Genomic DNA, 21,542 nt, shown 5'->3' with positions numbered 1-21,542 from the left:
GGAGGAGACCTCAGAAGGTCATTGAGTTCAACCACCTGCTCAAAGCAGGACCAACCCCAACTAAATCATCCCAGCCAGGGCTTTGAACCCTTAAAAACCTCTAGGGATGGAGATTCCACCATCTCCCTAAGTAACCCATTCCAGTACTTCACTGCCCTCCTGATGTAGTCGTTTTTCCTAATATCCAATCTATAGCTGCCCCATTACAACTTGAGACCATTGCTCCTCTTTCTATCATCTGAAACCACTACAAACAGCCTCTCTGCATCCTCTTTGGAAATGCTCTCCCTTTGAGGTAGTTGAAGGCTGCTATCAAATCCCCCCTCATTCTCCTCTTCTATAGACTAAATAAATCCAAGTTCCTCAGCCTCTCCTCGTAAATCATGTGGTCCAGACCTGTCATCATTTTTGTTGCCCTCTGCTGGACTTTCTCTTGTGTGTCCGTGGGGAATCCAGAATTGGATGCAATACTCCAGGTGGATGGAATACTCCAATTCTTTTGGCTTGCATTTTGCTTTGTTTTGAGAGCTGAGCTACCATCTTTATTCTTTCTGAAGAGGTTGGCCCAGCCTGAAAGCCTGCATTTCAGATGTTTGGTGGCACGGAAGATAAGCTATCCTAATTACATGAGATGAGTCTGCTTAGAACAAATTTACAAAACAGTTTTTCTGTTGCAATAAAAAAAATACTTGGTCTGAGTGCTATGTAAGAGACACTTTGAATTCTTTAGTGTCACGGGGTAAACCATCAATAAGCTGCTATACCATGGATCAAATTCAACTTAATTTAATATAAAATATGATGCTTTACAGAGTTAAGAACAGTAACATATGATAGGAAGTGCTTTATGCCAAAAGAAAATTGTTCGGGGGAGTTTGAAAAGCCCTTATTTTCAGCAAGAAGCCACTAGGGGGTGTGGCTGTGTTCAGAATTTCAGTTTGGTAGAAAGCTGCAGGCTCATAATCGAAACCCTCCAACCTGTAATGCATGTGGCTTCTTTTTATTGCTATGGAAACACCAAAACAAAGGGTAAATATGTAAACAATAGCAAAAGACAACTTTAATTTTTATTCCAGTTCAAATGTCACACATTTGTAATGTGTGCTGCTGTAATGAGAGACTGCAGATGCAGCTCAGTGCTGTGAGTGGGTCTATATGTCTGCAGAATACAAGACCCTCATTATTGCCAAATGGGATCATAGCACGTAGGTCTGTTTAGACACTGTGATTCATTGTAAAAGGCCTAGCTTCAGGGATAGCCATAGAATCCTCCCCCCCCCGCACACACACACTTTAAAAAAGAGCAGCTGTATTCTTCAAATGCAGACAACTCATCAGACTGGCTCTCTTTGCCTAAGAGAGACCCTCTAAAGGTCGGATGAAAAAAAGCAAAATTAATTTTTCAGATGAACTTTAAAATCTGGCAGAGGATTCACTGGAGTTAGGTTGATGCTGTGATGAGAGTTGCATTCACTTTTTGAAGGATTTGTATGGTGGCTCTATGAAATAAAGGTGTTCAGTTTATTAAATGTGAACTGGTAGACAATGTGTATTGTAAACATTTTGGCAGCCCTAGAAAACTTTACAATATGAACACACCTGGACATTTTCACAATTGAATATATTTTAAGCCACTAATTAGCCAATAATGACCACTCCAAGTGACTTTGAAGTTAAACTAAGGCCATGACACTTGCTCATTAAACAAGAGAACAAGGTCAGCCTTGGATTCCAGCCCCCTCTGCTTTCTCAATTGCAGCGCAGCCTTATTTTCCCTGTTAAAACTAAGGTCAAAGCACTAAATCAGTGAGATAAATAAATAAAATCCTGTTTATTTTACTAGGCAAATTAATAGCCTGCACTATCATTGCTTACCTATATCAGTGTCACATTTTCAGAGGGTGCTAAAAATTGGTTACTAGCTGGTTCTTGGAAACAGGATTTCCTAGATCACTTTCATATTGAGATATGCTGCCCCTCCTTGAAATTCCCCTTATGGTTCCTGTTAACCATCATGTGAAAATTCCCCATTCAGAACAGAGTTCATTCCTGTAAGTGCCACTGAAATCAGGGGAAAAGGTGCTCAGCTTCCAGAAATGAGATATGAATCTGGTTTTCAGATGAGGAGCCCAGATCTAGCATTTTGAAATGCTAGCAGAGCTCTCTGTGGCAGGACAATATCCAAAAACATATTATTTTTTTCTTCTAAAACTAGTGTCAAGGGATGACCCTTCCAAAAAGGGCTTTGAGCCAGCCTGAGAGTCAGAGTACTAGTGGATTTGTGTTAATTGTATTAATTGTAAAAGTCTCTGCTTGGTGGTGGTAGTTCAGCTGAGTGCCTTGTCAGTGTTCATTTCTCAAGTATCCCGAAAAAGCAATGCTGCGTCCAAGGAATGCATCCACTTTTCCGAAATTTTTTTCAAAAGAACTGATGTGCTTTTTCACCATCCCTGTAAACCTCATTCTACGAGGAATAAGGGATGGCTTGAAAGAGCACTTTCCTTTGCAATTTGGTGCTGTGTAGTCGCGCCAAATTTCGAAAGAGCCTCTTTCGAAAGTAAATCAAAAAAAGATATTCAATTTGCATATTGCAAATTGAGTATCTTTTTTCAATTTAATAATGCAGTCTAGATGTAGCCAATGAGAGCAATTCCTTTTTGTTGTCAAAAGGAAAAAATCCAGCTGGTCATTTGTAACTTACACATTCAGAAATAATATATTTAATTCATTGGCTTGTGATGTTTTTCAGCTGAGATATTTTGCCAGGATTTTTACTACTTACTGAGTATTGTGCAACACTCTAAAAGCATGAGTAATTCTGCAACAGAGAATCATCTTGTATTGTCAAGAAGATGAACTAGATGATCTAATACTTCTCTTTTCTTTAACGTCTGTGATTTAAAGTGCTAATCTGGAACTGCATACTGTAGATACAAAATATGCAAACCCAGTTACGTGCGGTATAATGGCTCATAGAATATACTGCACGTTATGAATACACATTATGAATATGAACATACATCAATTCTGGTCAACTGCCCTTTCCATTTATGGATCCCTAACATGGATTGAATGCTGTTTTTTTTTCATATCTGTTTAGGTCAGCATGAAAAAAATGGTCAAAATGTGTATTATAAAAATCAGACAGCTCTGTTGGAATGTCAGATCCTGTGTTACTTTGTCAGAGGACATCTCCACTCTCTCACACTTGGTACTCATTTATATTCAATCAATATAAAAGGGGAGTAGTTTTTCCAATGGGCCTTGGGACTGATCTCAGGAGAAAGTGCACAGAGCCAAATTCATTATTAAAACAAATAGAAGAAATTCAGCTGATTTTAATGCCTCATTACAGAGTCACTGAAATTGGGGTTCTTGAATTTTATGGTTTTTTTCCTGACAAATTATACTGCATTTTGGTCAGACCTAACTTAACTACCAGGAGCCACTATCCTTGCTGCCTTAGGACTATAGACTCATGCCTATAGAAGTAAATAAATTATGTATGTGCAATGACAACAACATCTTTACTTCTGTCTCATCTGAAATGTACCTCTAATTTTAAGGTTTCCTCTTAAAAAGTGGTCTAGCTCAAATCCAAGCTCCCTGAAATTTTAAACTGGGTAAATACTTAAAAAAGATGTTAGAAAATATTCACTTTAATAAAAATTTGAATTTTAGGTTAGATCGTCTGCAGCTGTAACTGAGGTCATTGGAAGCATGTTGATTTACACCCACTGAAGATCTGTTCTGTAGTGTTTTGCTCAGCTCATTTTGAAATTTCTCAGGATTCTGGAAGTTCTCTGGCTACACTGGGCAGGCTCAGAAGTTTAACAGTAGCATTATCGATCCTGCACCAGCATTGTTACATTTCATTAGCACAATTATGGCCTTTATTCTATCATGCTACCTATTCTTATGTGTCCTCGTTAGCCTTTAAGTTTATTTTGAATTATGAGTGAATGATGAAGAGCTGGCAAATAGATTTTTAAAAATGTTTCAAGGTCAATTAATTGGTCAGCTTTTGATTATTCCACTCTGTGTGTCTAGAAGTTTCCTGATCACATAATCCATGGCAATGACTTAGTCCGAAGTGACTGTGTTGTGTTTAAAGGCACTTGAGAGCTGGCGGGCAGGCCTGCTGGCTCAGTCCCGCTCACGCCGGGTTCTGGCAGCTAACCCCGCTGCACCTCTGCATTTAAATCCATTCAAAGCCTGTCCACTGGCTCTCAAGCTCCCTTAAATGCACAGCACCTTATCGGTTTATCGTGTAACTGACAACATTTTTGTCGGCTACATGATTACCGAATTACATGCTTCCTAGCATCCCTACTGCATGAATGCATGATGCTGGGGGTGCTGGGATCCACAGTGACCACCCACCTGGTGCTCCTGGGCATAGGCTTATGCTGCCCTGCCTGTTGCACAGGGGCTGAGGGCCACTCTCAGTTGCCAGCCTGCTGATCCGTCCAACTTCCATTCCTCACAGGCTTTCCTCTGTCTCTCAATAATCTGTCTGAAATGTTTACTTGAGAACCCCACCCGCTCTTGGTGATCATAGCTTGTGTGTGTTGTTATCTCCCTCACGCCTTTCCCGGGGTTCTGCTCTAAGATTTCATTTTATTTCAATGGACTTTGGATCAAGCCATTTGTCTATAACCTGATTTTAATTCAGAGGTCTAATTTTATTCTTTGGGGGCATCTGTGTTATGTTGTTAAACACTGTTTTGAATCTTCAGGCATTTTTTGGTGTTTCCATTTGAAATGTGCTTAATTTTTGAAGTAGCTGCAGGCCACTGAGCCTATTGTTAAAGCATTTGCCTTAGCATATGGATTTCTGCTAGACACAGTCATCTGCCTATGTCATTCCTCCCTTCCTCTATTGAAATTACTTGTTGCTTTCACAAAACTCTCACACTTTGAGGACTAAGACCCTAATCCAGCTCCCACTGATCTCAGTGGAAAGACCTCTGTCGGTATCAAGGCCTCATTCCTGTTAACATTTCAAATAATGTTCTTATTTTAAAAGGTATTTACTATTTATGCTAAAATCTTGGACACAGTCTTGGCAATTGGGAGCCAGAAAATGCTTAACATGTAGGTGGATGGTTTGGACAACCATGAATCATTAACTGAATGTGTTTTTTCCTGACAATTCCCTAAGGTATTTTGTTTTGTTCTTTCATGTCTAAAAATTACCCCATCTTGAAGACAACCCGGTTTGATTTTCTTAAGAGGCAGAACAGCAAGCAGCTATCATTGGCAACTTCCATGTATTTAGCAAGCGTGGGTAGGTTTTTAAATTCATGTTCTGTCAGAAGCCAGTTAAGAAATTACATTTTTTACTGATTTCCTATAACCAAAATGTCGCTCCAAACATTTTCTAAAGATGTTTTGTGTACTTACAGCAACAAGCATCACCTTCATTGTAAAGTGATTTGAGATTGCTGATGAAAAATGCTATATAAGGACTTGGTATTATTACTACAGGCAGTCCCCGGGTTACGTACAAGATAGGGACTGTAGGTTTGTTCTTAAGTTGAATCTGTATGTAAGTTGGAACTGGCATCCAGATTCAGCCGCTGCTGAAACTGACCAGCGGCTGACTACAGGAAGCCCGAGGCAGAGTTGCTCTGCCCCGGGCTTCCTGGAATCAGCCACTGATCAGTTTCAACAGGCTGAATCTGGACACCAGATCTTACATACAGATTCAACATAAGAACCCCAGGCGTCCCCAAGTCAGCTGCTGCTGAAACTGATCAGCGGCTGATTCCAGGAAGCCCAGGGCAGAGCAACTCTGCCTCGGGCTTCCTGTAGTCAGCGCTGGTCAGTTTCAGCAGCGGCTGACTTAGGGACGCCTGGGGCAGAGCAGCTTGGGTGCTGCTGGGTTGCTCCAGTAGCGCCGCTCACCCCAGTGCACCCCAGCTGCTGTACCACAGGCGTCCAGAGCAAAGCCGCGGAGCACGGGGGCAGCGGGACAGCCCAGACGCGCCGTGGCTGTCCTGCTGCCCGCATGCTCCGCGGCTTTGCTCCCCGTCTCCCTGGTCTGCTGGAGACCAGGGAGACGGGGAGCAAAGCCTCGGAGGACGCCGGCAGCGGGACAGCTGCGGCGCGTCTGGGCTGTCCGCTGCCCACGTGCTCCCCGGCTTTGCTCCCCATCTCCCTGGTCTGCTGGTCTCCAGTGCCCCAGCTGCCAGGGAGAGCATGCGGGCAGCGGACAGCCCAGATGCACCATGGCTGTCCCGCTGCCGGCGTCCTCCGAGGCTTTGCTTCCCGTCTCCCTGGTCTGCTGGTCTCCAGCAGACCAGGGAGATGCCGAGCAAACCCCGTTCGTAACTGCGGATCCGCCATAAGTCGGATCCGCGTAACTCGGGGACTGCCTGTACTCATTTCATAATCCTTACTGTGTTCAGTATTAGCCTATGGAATTGATGTTCTATATAGGATATGGAAATATAGAGGCTTTCCCCAACTGCAAATTCTCTTTGAAAAGGAGAATCTTTGCCTGCAGTGTCACCACTACTCTCCAGGCTCGGGGAATATGGGCCTTACTAGATCAGGAAAGAAAGAGTTTATATTGCACTTTTGTAATTCCTGCTTGTCCCTTTGGGTCACAGTCAGCCAGGCATTCTGAGGGAATAGAATATAAGATACCTATTTCGTTGATAATCATGCATAAGCTAGAAGACATTACATACAGTCATGCTTGGACTGATTTTTTATTATTATCTTTACATCTCACTGAGATCAACAAAACCACCCAAGTTTGATGAGTGGAAGAATCAGTTCAATAGTTCTAAAATCATGAAAATGTGAAGTTAGTCCCATTAATGTGGGATTCATTTAAATATCTGTTTGTTTTTTAACTTTTTTGTTGGCCGTACAGTTGCAGATGATTTAATAAATCATATTCTTAACACATCTTCTATTTCACAAACTGAGTAACCAAAAAAGCCATTAAATTCTACTACATTAGATTCACAGCAGATTAGAGAAACAACAATGGGGGTGGTATTTGGAGTCTAATGAAATTCAATTTTACTTTGAAAACCTTGAAATTTTCCTGAGTTAACATGCTATTATTTTTTCAAAGGAAATTTAATAACTTTACAGGTATTTTAACTAACTGGCAGTATACTCTTGTTGAACAATAAGAATTGACTGAATGTCAAAGGGGAATGAAATGAAAACATGCAACTACCTGGGACTTAAGGTTTGATTTCATGTTGTTTTTGGCAAAACCCAACGCTTTCAAGTTTCAAATGGGTTTTGAGTTTGGTTAAAGCAACTTGTCACATCCTTCTGAAATGAATAATACAATAGCAGAAAAGAACAAAAATCAACTGGGGAAGCAATTGTAATTCCATGATTGTGGAATGGCATTAGAAAATTAATGTAAATATATATTAAAATAAAATAAATCAAGAGAGGTCACTCTTGTCTCCATTTATATTTCCTTTGGACTCCCAATCTCTCCTCATTCTCATCACAGCCATAATTCTGCACAATTTACTCCCTCCCCTTAATTGCCCAAACCATTTCCATTTCAGCTAAAATGGCTCAGTACCTAAATATAAATATATACAATTAGGGAATTCCCTTCACATTTGTTTTTCATTCTAAGCTTAAAGGATGAACAACTGAGCTTTTGAGCTTTCTCAAGGGACAAGAAAAGGAGTTTGCGTCTCTGATGACTACCTCACTATAGCTTTAATTCAAATCTGAATCTCCCATTAAGGTCAGGTCTGTAGTGGTTTGAAGTTTGCATGTTCGTTAACCTTTGCACTGAACCGAATACTGCTTAGATCCTCTAATTAGTTATAGTCTAAGCTTTAGTAACTTTCTAGAGTTTCCTCTCTGAAATGGAAAGACAAAGGTTCAAACAATGGTCAGGAAACCTTAAAACATCCTATCTATCAGCAGCTGGATTAGACAAGAGCAGTCTTGATGGATGGAGAGTCCTCTATGTGAGATAAGAATGAGATGGATAAGAGCAGCAGAGGACTCATTTTTACAAAAGAATAGATTGATCTATCTCCATTCAACAACATTCTCTTCCTCATTTACCCATTAGAGGATAAACATTGTTATGGACAATTAAAACTCTTGCTCACACAAATTTACTGTGTGTACATAAATTATTTAATCAATGGTGCCTTATTTCTTAACTGCTATGAGAGATGGAAATAAGATTAAACTATTAGCAATGCTGCTGAAAGATAGAGAGCCAATTTCTGACCTTCTTACATCCTATGTGAACCTACCAAGATCAGAGAATTTGCAATTGGTGTATGTCAGGCAGAATTTGATCATGTATGGATTTTTTTAAATCTCCAGGGTAGTTTATTTCCTGATACCTATAGTTTAACAACAGTACCATTAAAGAGGAGTTTTCTATTACTGTAACAGGTAGGAAGCCCAAGTAAGAGAGCATGGGGTTGTAACTGCATTCTGATCAGTTTGGTGATTTGAAATTGCATCCATCAAATTGCATTCAAAAGAGCACATTTTGATACTATTAACATCTGGTGGTGAGCAAGCAGCGAGATAAAAAATGAGCAAGGGATTTAGTTCTGTAGCATGTTCAGCTGTAAATTAAATATAGTCACAATGCAGGTAAGTGAAAGAAATCCAGTATTTAGTTGCTTAGGATATTTCTACTAGTGTGTCAGTGATCTACTAGTTTTAACTCTGTTCACTAAACTACTTAGAGCTTTTCTGCCAGTTGGTTTTCATTAGTTGCTTTTAGAACCAAAGGGCAGATAAGGAAATTATTTACAGAGACTTCCCTTTGCTTTGGAACATGAAGCTACATCCAATCAGTGCACACCAGTTCCCAATTTGTGGTGCAATCATACCCCCATGTAAGCCAAATCAGAAGTTAACCACTCAAAAACTGGAGTAGCTTATGCTTTTTTATATAATGGAGGCTAAAAGCTGGACATCTGAGTATTTCCTTTAAGCCAGTGGTTCCCAATCTTTTTTATACTGTAAACCAGAAAACTTTTAGCATACTGATAATATTTTATTTGCACATCTGCATATTCATTTGCTTAATGAATATGCAAATAAAACGTTACCTGTCCACCAACCAACTCACCCGCTGACCCCATCTTGCCACTACACATCCCTCTATCTCCAGCCACAGAATCCTCTGACCACATGCAGCCAACCCTGGTACTCTGTGTCTCTGTATTGCTAAACCTGCCAAATCCATCATCTGATATCCCCTATATCCCACTAAACCCATTACCTCACAAGTCTGTCTTGCCAAGCCTGTCACCCCAGTGCCCACTGTCTCCCACTTCCGAACATCCCCACTGCCAACTTCCTTTTGTCAACCACTTCTATCTTGCCCGCAGCCTGTCTTGCTTCCGCTGTCACTAGCAACCTTGGCATGCTGTGTTCCAGGGACCCTAGTGACCTCCCATTTCCCCGGATTCTGCCCCACCATACCCAGTGCTCCCTGATCCTGCCCCACTACCTCAGAGCCTCTTGCTCCACAAACTCCATGACTGCCTGATCCTGCCCCCACTGCCTGATCCTGCCCCCCTGCAACTGCCTGTTCCACAAGCCCCGAGGCCCTCGACCCTGTTCAGACACCCTCAGATCTGCTTCCCCATGAGACAGGAGAGCAAGCTGCACCGCACCTGGCTCCATAACCACTGACCCACTGTAACCCACCCCCTCTTGCCCTTTGACCCCCAACCTCTGCCCTCCCTCAGCCCCAACCCTCTCCCCTTAAACACTAGCCCTAACACAGTCCCTTGCGCCCCAGTGCCTAACACCCTTTGACCCCTACCACTACACCCCATGCCCGTTGACCCTTTAACTTCTGACCCCTACAGCCCATGCCAACACCCTCTTGCCCCATGAACCCACCATACCCTCATCCAACACCCCTTTGACTCCACCCCACCCCTGCAGTCCCCAGAGTGAGGCTGCCCCCTCTAGGGAGTGTGGCTGTTACTGCAGTGTGGGCGGGGGAGCAGCCATTGGTGGTGCATGCGCTCTTTCCTCTTCATGCCCCCTCTCTCCCCAAGCGCGTCTTGTGCTCCAATGGATAGAGGCAGGGGAAGTGCAGAGCCCTGACCAGGCTGCCACCTTACCTGAGTGGCAGGGGGAGGAGGGAAGTAAGTGCCTCCAGTGCCGCCACCAGGCAAAATCAGCCGCTCCGGCTGCCAGAGCTGAAGCTGGCTGCTCTGTGTGGTGGTAAGCCACCACGAATAGCTGGCTTCAGCTCCAGCAGCCACCATGGCCCGGCAGCCAGCAGTGCGTGGCCTGGCACCAGTCTGTGGCCTGGCAGTTGGGAACCGCTGCTTTAAGCAACAAGATGGGTTTGTCTTTCTCGCTGTGCAGATAGTGAAGGAGTCTACAGGGCTTGTGTTAAAGGTCCACAGGCTGTATTTTTCCTTCAGTCACACTACGGACATCCCTGGGTCAAGCCATTTCAGTGTCATAATTCTCCCGGGTAAGGCTTATTGTCATCCACAGTCTTACTATTTCAAAAGCCAAATCAAAGTATGCTGGGATTACGCTGTATGACTATCCACTCTTTCAGTGAAAGAGTTAATAATATCTGGAAGCTTCTGCTATATTTATGGCTATCATCACTACAATATGTTCGTTCAAATGTTTTCATTGAGCATGAAGACTTTTATTAGCCCTCTGTTTATAATTACATACATTTATAGTATTATAAAATACAGTATCTTGGGTGACCTACCCAAGATTTATGGCCCAAAGTAGCAGATTGTACATATCAGTTTTAGTAACTGTTTCTGATTATATTAATCATGTTTATTTAGATCATTTAAGCAAACAAACCCAAATAGTTGAGATGATCTGTGTTTCATTGTTATTTTTCTGAACAAAATCAGCTGCAAAATTCAGAGAAGTAGTATGTGGAGAAAAATGAATAAAATAATAAGGTTGGATCTAAAAATCACTATTAGCCTTATTTAGCATGGACAATCTAAATTGACAAAATTTTCCCCCATTTTTTCCCTTCTCTTTCCCTCCCCATCCCCTATCTTTCTCTGCTATTTATTTGTATCCAAGACCCCTTAACTCCATTCATATGAAGAAGTGGGTTGTGCCCACAAAAGCTTATGATACCATCTACATTTTTGTTAGTCTCTAAGGTGCTGCAGGACTATTTGTTGTTCTTCAAGCTTTTTCTATAATCTAAAATCACATATAGACTGGCATTTCAATCAATAGGTACATTTAGATTTCAAGGCCTGATACAGATGATCTAGTCTTCACATACATCATCTTTTAACTTGGAGGCCAGCTGGTGGATATCCATCAAAACACATGTGGTGGAGTCCTGGCGTTACTGAAATCAATGGCAGAACTCCAGTTGACTTCAGTGAAGCCAGGACTTCAGCCCTGGATTTCTGACTTAGTATGAGTGAACCAAATTAAAAAACAAAAACATACAAACAAACAAGTTCAACTAATGAGAGACAGTGGGGGAGGGACACAGTATTGGAAGAGATTGTCTCAACAATGAGGTACTGTTGTCAGCTGTCAGCAAGGAGGACAAAGACATGAGAATACTGGGAGAAAAGGAGGCAAGCTTGCTGAGGTAAAATCTTTCTCTATGTATAAAAAAAAATTCCTGTGTCCCCAGGAGCCCTGACCATGTGACTGCTCCTTTAAATGGATGGGGCAGGGCCCCCATCCCTGTGTGACCCCTGGACCAGCATCTGCCTGCCTCAAGGCCCCACCCGAGTCTGCCCAGCCCACTTGCCTGCCACGCAGCTTAGCTCTGTGTGGCCTGGGCTCAGGCATGCTCTCCTGGGCCCGCTGCAAACTGGGCAGATCTTGCACCCCAGATACTGCCCCAGGTCTCCAGAGCAGCTGCTCTGTGCTCTGAGCTCCCTAGACTCGCCATGGAGCAAAGCTGCCCCAACAGACCCATTTGGAGAGGTTGGTCTGGGGATAGGCTGTGACTCCTGCTGTGGAAGCCAGGACTATGCTGCCTGGCCTCGTAGTGCTCCTAAGGGTGGAGGGGTGCAGCTCGACTAATTTGTGGGAGGGTGCAGGGTGTGTGTAGGGAGGGATGAAGGGAGATAGGGTGTATGTGGGGATGGATGATGCGGTAATGGGGGGTGGTAGAGATAATGGGGTATTAGACTGGAGGCAGGAGATGGGCAGGGTTAGGGAAGGATGGGGGTGTAGGAATGGAGGAGGGGATAGGGGTTAGGCAGTGTGTTGTGGGGAGTGGAAGGGTTAGGGAGGATGTGAGTGCAGGAATGGAGGCAGGGGGTGTCAAATTGAAGTACAGGTTGCCCTGCCCAACAGCTGGAGCCAGCCCGGCCTTCGCCTGGCAGCCAGGAAAGGGGGAGGTCGAGGCTGTCACCTCTTGGCCTGGCTCTCCCTGGTGAAACTCAGAGACAAGGGGGGAAGGGGATTGGCAAACATAGTGAGCAAGGGGGCACCACCCCCTAGTTTATATTGGACCAAACTTCTGTTGTAAGGTTACCAGGTGGCCTCAAAATAAAATACTGGACACACTTGATTTTAGATGGCAGGAGACCGGTCGGGAGCGGGGCTGGCCTGGAGGAGGTGTGGGGGACAATCGGTCGGCAGGAAGCAGAGCTGGTGGGGAGGGAGGGCTGGCCAGGGGAGATCACGGAAAGAGGGGGCCCAACTCTCAGGAAGCAAGGCAGGTCAGGGGGAGTAGAGCTGGCTGGGGGAGATCAGGAAAAGGGGGGGGAGAACTGGCCAGTGGGAAGCAGGGCTTGGGGAGACCAGGGCTGTCTGGGGGAGAAGTAGGGGGAGAGAATCAAATGGCGGGAAGCAGGACTGACTGGGAGGCGGTCTGGGGCGGGGGGAGGTGGAGCAGAGGGAGAGAATCGGTTGGCAGGGAGTGGGACTGACCCGAGAGCACACAGATTCCGGGGCGCTGCCCATCCCGCGCACGTTCCCAGAGAATCACGAGTGAGTCCAGCCTGGGGATTCCCTCCCGCCCTGGCCCCGTTGCCCCTCGCGTAGTTGCGTACTGCCTGGCTGGTAGACACACTAATGCAGCATGAGCGTGTCTACCAGCCAGGCACTTCACAACTATGTACTGATACTTACCTAATTAGAAAATATCGGACATTTTATATGTCCAGTATTTTCTCAATTTGTTTCCTCGACAGAACCCTCAAATATCAGACTCTCGGGTTCAAAACCGGACACTTGGCAACCCTATAAATCTGTTGGTGAGAAAGACAAGCTTTCAAGCTCTTCTTCAGGTCTGGGAAAGGTAATCAGAGTGTCACAGCTAAATAGAATGTGGAACAGATTGTTAAGCATAAGGAATTAGCATGTTGTAAGAAACCATTCAAAATGAAGTGGGGCAATTAACACCTGTAGTCACAGGACAAAGAAGGGTTAGTGGATTGCAGATTGTTGCAATGAGACATAAAATCAGAAAAGGAGGCAGAGAAAATAGAAAGGAGGCAAAGAGAAAGATGCAACATAGAGTATGGGAGACAATGAGGGCATGGATAATAACAGAATATACTGCCTTTCAAAGCAAAAGAGGAGAAAAGTTTGTTTAAAATGAGAGAAAGCAAAGAGATCTAGAGATAGACAGAAGCATAGATTTGGGAGAAGAGTTAAAATGGTTAAATTCAGAGAGGGAATTTCACACTGCATGGGGGCTAGATTGTCCCTCTAAACCCAACACTTGAAGGCTGAATCTCCTCTCTCTGCTGTGTGGTTCCATTGAGCTCAGTGAAGTTATTCCTGATTTATTCTGATATGAAAAAGAATAATCAGTCCCTACAGTTATTTGAAATAGATCTTGTATCTTGGGATTTCTAATAGTAATAGACTTCCCACAGTGTTCTAAATCTACGTTTTTGTGTGTGATTCTGAAGGGAGAAATTAGAGCAATAAAGGAGAGAAGCTCATGATGAATCAAGTTCCTGGCGGTGTAAATTACAATAGCTTCACTGAAATCTCTAGACCTGTTTCAGTTTATACCAGCAGATAACTCGGCTTTTACTGAGGAATCATTGGGAATTAGGCCACTGATTTCACTATGCATCTGAGCAGGCACAAAATGACCAGTTGTATCGGTGAGTGAATTCACATGTTGTAAGTTCTTGCCAGAAATCCCTCAGCTCTTCATGGCATGATGCCTTTGAGGCAGCACGCAGATTAGCCAAAACTTCACATCAGGGCACCACGCTGTGCCCAGAATGGCCCCCATGTTCACAGTTGGAAAGCTAGTAATTTCCTTCTTTTCTTGGCTGTGCTCCAGAACTAACAGCAGACTGGGGACCATGCAATGCCAGTTCATGCACACTTCTGTTTTTCTTTTACACCCACTGACCTCCCTCTCACAAGTGTAAAAACCTCTCAATTTCTTTTGACAAAAATATAAACAAGGAGAGGGGATGGCTCAGGATTTCTGTAATGCGATCTAGAGCCTTTCACATTTAGGTACCAAGCAAACCCTGCTTTTAACCCATGTTCAGCGGCTTATAAGAAAAGACTTGATGATCTGAATCTGGTGTCAGATGTCTACATCAGGAACCACTAAAACTGGGCCCACTTAACATCATCGTTGGCTGCCTCAGCAGAGAGGCCAGAGTCTGAAACAGTAATTCCTGAGGAGAGGATACACAAAGGCAAAGCTAGGGAAAACATGCTCAGCCTGCACTCCTGTTGCATTTCCTGATCTTAAGCAGCAGACTTCAATCTCCAGGAATGCCAGTCATGAGCATTAATTCACTTTTTTGAAACATTTTCTTTAGATATAAGTGCCCATAAAACAATATCCAGTGACTCAGGTACATACTGTCTCATAGTGTATCCCTTGCTGCGTTAAAAGTGAGGAGTACACCTGTACTGCTGTGGCTGGTTCTGATCAGTTGATTTGGGCTCAGACTACAGGGTTAAAAATTTCAGTGTAAACATTTGGGTTCAGGCAAAGTCCAGCCTTTGAAACCCAGTGAGGAGGCAGGTCTCGGAACCGGAGCTTCAGAGTGAGCCGAAACACCAACCCAGCAATTTCTCCCAATCCCTGAAAGCCCAAAGTAGTTGACTTGGGCACTGTGCTGCAGGCTTTTATTGCAGTGTAAATATACCATAAGGAATTGATCCCATAAACTGAATCTAAAGCCCAGGGATGTAGCTAAATACCTGAGCTATAAATTTCCCTTCAGATGTCCTTTCCCACAGTATGCTCCCTTTGGAAACAGAGTGGCAAGTGATCCATTTACACATAGGTCTAAAATAACTAATCCTGACTCTAGGCTTTCAGGTGCATACAAAAGGGAAGAAAAGATAAAAGGAAGCTTCTTTTTCTTGTGCAAGTGTAACCCATACACCTTCTGGCGGTGGGGTATGGTCCCATTTAGTAAACAACAAGTGATCCTGTAGCACCTTAAGATGTGACTACACAGCAGGGCTTAACTCGAAATATACTATGCAAATTCAGCTACGTCAATTGTATAGCTTATTTCGAAACAGGGAGCGTCTACACAGCACTTATTTCAAAATAGAGCACTCTTCCTCCGACTTCATTTACTCCTCGTACAATGAGGGTTACAGGAGTCAAGTCTAGATGGGTCCAAAATAATGTTGCTGTGTAGACGTAACCTTAGAGACTAACAAACAAAAATATAGATAGTATCATGAGCTCTCGTGGGCACAGCCTACTCATACTACTATCTTTTTTTTTTTTGGTTAGTCTCTAACCCTGGTTTACACTAGGGAGTTATTTCGAAACAACTCCCCTTATTTTGAATAACAAGTAGAGAGTCCACACAACCACACTTGTTATTTTGAAAAAAGGTGCTGGTTATTTCTAAGTAATAACTCCTGCTTTCCTGAGGCTCTGTGTTGAGGTAGCACATCCACATTAAGGGAGCCTGCCTCAGACGAATTTTGAGGTTTCCCTGTAGTATGGACACACTATTTCAAAATATTTATTTCAGGAGTTATTATTTCAAAATAAGTTATTTCAAAATAATTTCCTAGTGTACATGCCCTAAGGTGCTTGTTGTTTTTTTTAATGTTACAAATTAACATGGCTACCTCTGAGACTTTTGTCCCATTTAACGGCACCCAGATCACTTAAAAGAGAATAATGAGCTTGCTATAGAGCATGGGTTCCCAAACTGGGGGGCATAAAGAAATCCCGAGGGGCGGGGGGGGGGCGCAAGGCAATCCAGCCCCTCCTCTTCCCCCACCAAGTTTTGCTGCCCTTGTCAATTCCTTTTTTTTTTGCTCAACAAGTTTTGCTGCTACTTTGGGGGGTGGGGAGGCGTGAGTTTTTCAAAAATCAAAAAGGGGGCATGATGCTGAAAAGTTTGGGAACCACTGCGAGCCTCAGCTACAGCCAGTGGGCTTTTAGTTAATGTGGCAGAGGCTTATGCACTAAGCCTTAGGGGTCTGAGATTTGATTCTGCCTGCAGATGACCAGGGTCTGTTGGCAAACTGCAAGGCAAGATCCAAAATTGCTTGAGAAGATGGGGTTTACATCTTAGAGCTCAGGAGCATGGTTTCCTACAGTTCAGGAGGTGGAATTTCCAAATGATAGAAAGTCCCATGTCAGTGCCTTGTTTCCAGATGCTATGATATATGAAAAGAAGCTATAAATACTTTCCTGTTAAATCCACTGTGATTATTCCCAAACCCAAACTTCAGCAACTTCAGCACCACTGCTGCCTCTGTGAATACGATTTCAGCTATCCAATCCTGCCTTCCACAACAAGCACGGAAACAGCAGCAAATATTATGTAGCCCAGAATGCACCAGCAGCAGCTGGGGGTATGGGATTCCTGGCTTCAGGCCTAAAAGTAGCTCATTGATAAAGAGGTGGCTGGAGAAGGAAGCAAGAGGAGTCCACAGAGTGAAGCTCCGCACCTGCTGGGAGTGATGGTGGCTCACTTCTGGCAGTGCCCTGAATAGGAGCGGTGTGGAGATGGCAGGTCCAAGTGGAGCATAAGAATGCCGTGGAGGTGAAGGGAGAACTCCAGTTTCCTCTGCTCTCATCCCTCACCTCAGAATTTATAAGAATCAATACACATAAGATGGGCTCATGTATCTCATGGGGAAGAGTAAAGTTGTCACTAGGAAACTGATCTATTAAATTATTAAGGATGGACAAGACACACTGGACAAAATGAGAGCCCACCATTCACTCACATGAGTTGAATGAACCAAACTCTTCTAGAACCTTAACAGTTCAATTAACATTCTTTCTTTCTTTCAATTATTCAGAGGCTCTTCTGTTGTTCCTGGTCTTGTGGACATGAAAAGCCCCATACTACAGTGAGGACTGCATCTATGCATCATCTATAGCCTGACTGGGAGCACAAAGTGATAAAAACCTATTCTACTGAGATTTCTCACTCAATTTTTGATGATTCAAGTGGTTCTAATAATTTGGCTTCCTGGACAAGTGCTTATGTAAACAACACCAGCTTTCACACTCTTTCATATTCACAAATGTTAAGGCCAGAAAGGACAATTGGTCCAGAGGTGGCCAACCAGTTAGAGACGAAGAGCCAAAATAGCTGTGGATAGAGTGTGAAGGTACAAACATCAAATTAAAAAATAAAAACCTTTAAAAATACTGTAATATTCTCACACTAAAAAGAAAAAGCATCCTCACCATGTATTTTAAATTTAACACTACTATCCTATTATGTCCTATCAGTTTTTTAAAATTAAACGGAACCAAGAAATAAATTAGCACAATTTGAAGTGCCTGTTTTACTCCAGCTTGTTGATCTCTGGCATGGTTTCCTCATTTTTTTTACTTATGAAAATTATGGCTTTTTTATAGTTCTAAAAATTAAGGTCCATCCCAGACTGCAAATATGAGAGGCTGAAAAACAATAAGGGACAGACTCATATTTCAGAATAATTGCTTCAGCCTGGCAAACAACAGCCTTTGAATTTTCTTTAAAGAAACATAGGCTCATGTTGATTCTTTTTTTGCCCTGGTATTTAAATATGACATCTGTGTTGGCTGCTTTATTCTGCATCCATGAAGACTTTGAGTTTAAGGAGTTTCAGTGCTGACCCCCGGCCCCTGCACTCTAACCCAATGCCCCTCCTCTTCCCCAGAGCCAGGCACTCCCAGCCCCTCTACTCTAATACAATGCCCCCCCCTCCCCCAGAGCCAGGCACCCCCTGCTCCCCACTCTAACTCAATCCCCTTCCTCAGTTCTAACCCAATCCCCTTCCTCTCCCCCAGAGCCAGGTATTCTCAGTGCCCCCCCCCACTCTAATGCAACACCCTCCCCTAGAGCCAGGCACCCCCAGCTCTCCCCCCTCCTCCACTTTAACCCAGTGCCTGGGTCCCGGAGCTGCCGTTGCTGCCACCACACACTTCTCCCTCCAGGCACTGGGGTGCGTGCACAGAGTGACCAACCATGAGCAGGCGCTGGGGCGTAACTCAGAACTAGCAAGAGCTGCATTTCTTTAATCAGAGCCACATGTGGCTCGAGAGCTGCGGGTTGGCCATCTCTGATCTAGTCTGATATCCTGCATAACAGTATTCCACCAATACAAGAAATTATTCACTTGATTCAAGCAAGTGTAACAAATACTTCTGAATATTTTAATTGTGGCACAAACTTATGGATTCCAGACCAAGGACACTCAGGGTACGTCTACACTACAACACTATTTTGAAATAACTAGCGCTATTCCGAAATAACTTAGTCCGCATCTACACAGCAGGCAGTTATTTCAAAATAGTGTCAAAATACTGTCAAGCTGTAGGACTTCTTACTCCGACTCCTGTAACCCTCATTGTACAAAGAGTAAGGGAAGTCAGAAGAAGAGTGCTCTATTTTGAAATAAGTGCTGTGTAAGACGCTCCCAATTTTGAAATAAGCTATTTCGAAATAAACTACGCAATTGACATAGCTCAATTAACGTAGCTTATTTCGAGTTAAGCCCTGCAGTGTAGATGCACCCTCAGTTTTGGAGAGGGCCAGGGCCGGACGAAGGCATGGGTGAGCCAGGCAGCTGCCCAGGATGCCAACCAATGAGGGCACCTGATGGCAGCTGTAAGGGGCGCGTGGCGTCCCTTACAGCTGCCATCAGGAGCCACGCGCATGGCTCCCGCAGCACCGGCCTGCCCGCATCCCCATGGCACCAGCCAGCAGCACCCTTCTCCCCACGGCTGTGGGGCCCTGCACAGCCCAGCACGCGCGCTAACAGCGCTGGCTGGGCCAGGCTGGGCAGTGCATGCGCCGTGCACCCTGAGGGCACGCTAGCGGCCATGACCAGGCTGCACATGCACCGAGCGCCCTAGGGGCGGGCCCCAGGCTGAGCGCCAGCGGCTGTGGCTGGCATGCACATGTGCCATGCGCCCGCGCACCCTGGGGGGGCATGGGCCCACGTTCCACGGGTGGGCCCACGCATGCATCCTACACCCGGGGGCGGCACCGCGCACCTGGGCCCAGGGTGCCGAGAGCCTGAGCCCAGAGTGCTGAAAGGGCTCAGGCCAGTCCTGGAGAGGGCTAATGGAGGAAATAAGACTGAGCCAAAATCTGGGTATCATCTGTGCACTCTATCAATTTGCCAGTGCCATGCTACCGTGACAAAACACAAGGAAACATTTACATCCCTCCAGAGTCCTACCTAGAAATGCTCCTAAAAATCTAACTACATGCTGCTTATATCAAGTGAAAAAATATTTAGAAAAGATAAAGTGTATGGTTACACAGCAAAAACTGCATAACCTGTCCGTGTTGGCTTCAATCCATCTGATGCAGGTAACAATGGCACAGTGATGACTTTGTTGAGTGGGATTTAGAGTAGTCTAATTATCTGAGTACATACCCAGCAGAGTCCATGCTAGTTTTGTACTACCTGTGCTGAAGTGTGTATTGTGCTGTCTTTGCTGCTATTGTTCTCTGTGCTAGCTGTGATGCTAGGCTAGCCTGGGCACAGATTTTGCTATATAAACATATCCTTTGTCTTTGCTAAATGCTTTTTCTCTTGGCCTAAAATTTTTCTATAGTGCCTATAAATGTCCAGATATAAAACTCCTCACTGCAAATTAAATGGCAAGAAACTATCATTCAAGATGGAGTATCTGACAAATCAAAGATGAACACAATAGCCTGATTACTTACAACCCTAAAGACAGAAAATGTTTCAAGGAACCAGAGAGAGTGGATAGAACTAGTCTGTGAAATAGATTTTTCCCCTCTAATGCTCAGTGTAAAAGTGTGACAAGGGTAATGAACTCCTGCTGGTTTTCATGAGAAGTGAGGGTTCAGGTTATTAAGGCATTCATAACTTTGGAAGGTGTTAATTGATTACCCAAGTGCTCCAGAGCTTTGAGCTTTGTATCAGCTGCCCATCTGTTTCACATCAGTTTGTTAACACAGCTGGAAAAATTGATATGCAAGAACCCAGCTTGTCCTAGAAGTCTTTAAAATCTAATCAGAGTTCCCAGTCATACAGCTAAAACAATTAGGGATGCACTGTTAAAATAACAAAGCAATAAAGCATCCTTTGGAAAGAAAGTTCTGACTGATGCATGTTTGTGACACATGCTGATGAATTTGGATAGACAATGATAAGATAAAAGTGTATTGGGACCTGATGGCGGGGTGGGATTCAGAGATCATGATTCCTAGTGTGTTCCAAATATAACTGCTCTGTATCCTCTGGGTTTCTAGGTAACTCGTGGGGGGGGGGATGTTTGTTTTTTAACAATACCTTTTGTTCTCAGTTAATGTGCTTCTTGTTGGCTTTAGGCTTCATTCTAAAGGGTCATAACAACCCAGGGATAAATACTAGCTGAGTGATAATGAGCTCACTTGCAACTGGACCAAGAGCTTGAAGTCGGAACTCACAATAATCCCTCCTTTCTATTGGGCAAATCTTTCCTCCTGGTGTCTCTCATTGATATCCACCCTCAATCTGTGTAAAGCTCTGAATACAGCAGTACCAGGAGAGACAATGGGGAGGAAAAATCGTTGAAACTCACATACATGATCTTGGCCTTCATGGTTGCCATGGGGTAACTCCACTTGGGTGCCCTCAATCCCATCACACAAGGGGGCTTAGGAAGGAGGGCAGGGGCAGTAATGGAACAGTACAGAGTAGGGTTGCCAGGTTTCTGGCATTGTACCAGACAGTCTGGTATTTGCGCACTCTATCCGGTAAAAAAAATCAGAAAATACCGGATATGTGCAATGTCTGGTATTTTCTGATTTTTCCGGCTGCACACCAGACGGAAGCCTGGCGTGGGCAGGGGGAGCGGCTGGGAGTCCCAGATGGGAGGCGGGGCCACGATTGCCGCCGGGAGCCCTCAGTCGGTTGAGTGTGAGGAGGAGGGGAAGCCTGCGCGGGACATGTCACCGGGAGCCTGCGCGGGACAGGCAGCAAGTGCCTAGGTCAGTCCCGCTCCCTGCCGGCCGGTTCTCCCCCACTTCCCCTCCTGATCTTCCCCGGCCAGCCCCCCTGCAAACCCCCCCCCAGCTCTGCTTCCAGCCGGCCCATTCCTCTTCCTGATCTCCCTGGCCAGCACCGCTATACCCTCCCCCCCGCCAGCT

At 44.4% G+C, this 21,542-nt stretch overlaps 1 long non-coding RNA gene across 1 annotated transcript in view; it reads left to right on the top strand.

Annotated features, from left to right (window-relative positions):
* Window positions 1–17,651, top strand: part of LOC102445388 (uncharacterized) — a 124,670-nt gene extending 107,019 nt beyond the window's left edge. Inside the window, exon 5 of the long non-coding RNA XR_012901240.1 lies at window positions 17,236–17,651. This is a non-coding gene — a long non-coding RNA (uncharacterized LOC102445388). The remainder of the gene's footprint in view (window positions 1–17,235) is intronic.
* The last annotated feature ends 3,891 nt before the right edge of the window (window positions 17,652–21,542 follow it).

This window comes from Pelodiscus sinensis, chromosome 2 (assembly GCF_049634645.1).
Source record: "Pelodiscus sinensis isolate JC-2024 chromosome 2, ASM4963464v1, whole genome shotgun sequence".
NCBI lineage: Eukaryota > Metazoa > Chordata > Testudines > Trionychidae > Pelodiscus > Pelodiscus sinensis.
The sequence above is the reverse complement of the archived record's forward strand: the minus strand, read 5'-3'. Positions and strand labels throughout refer to the sequence as shown.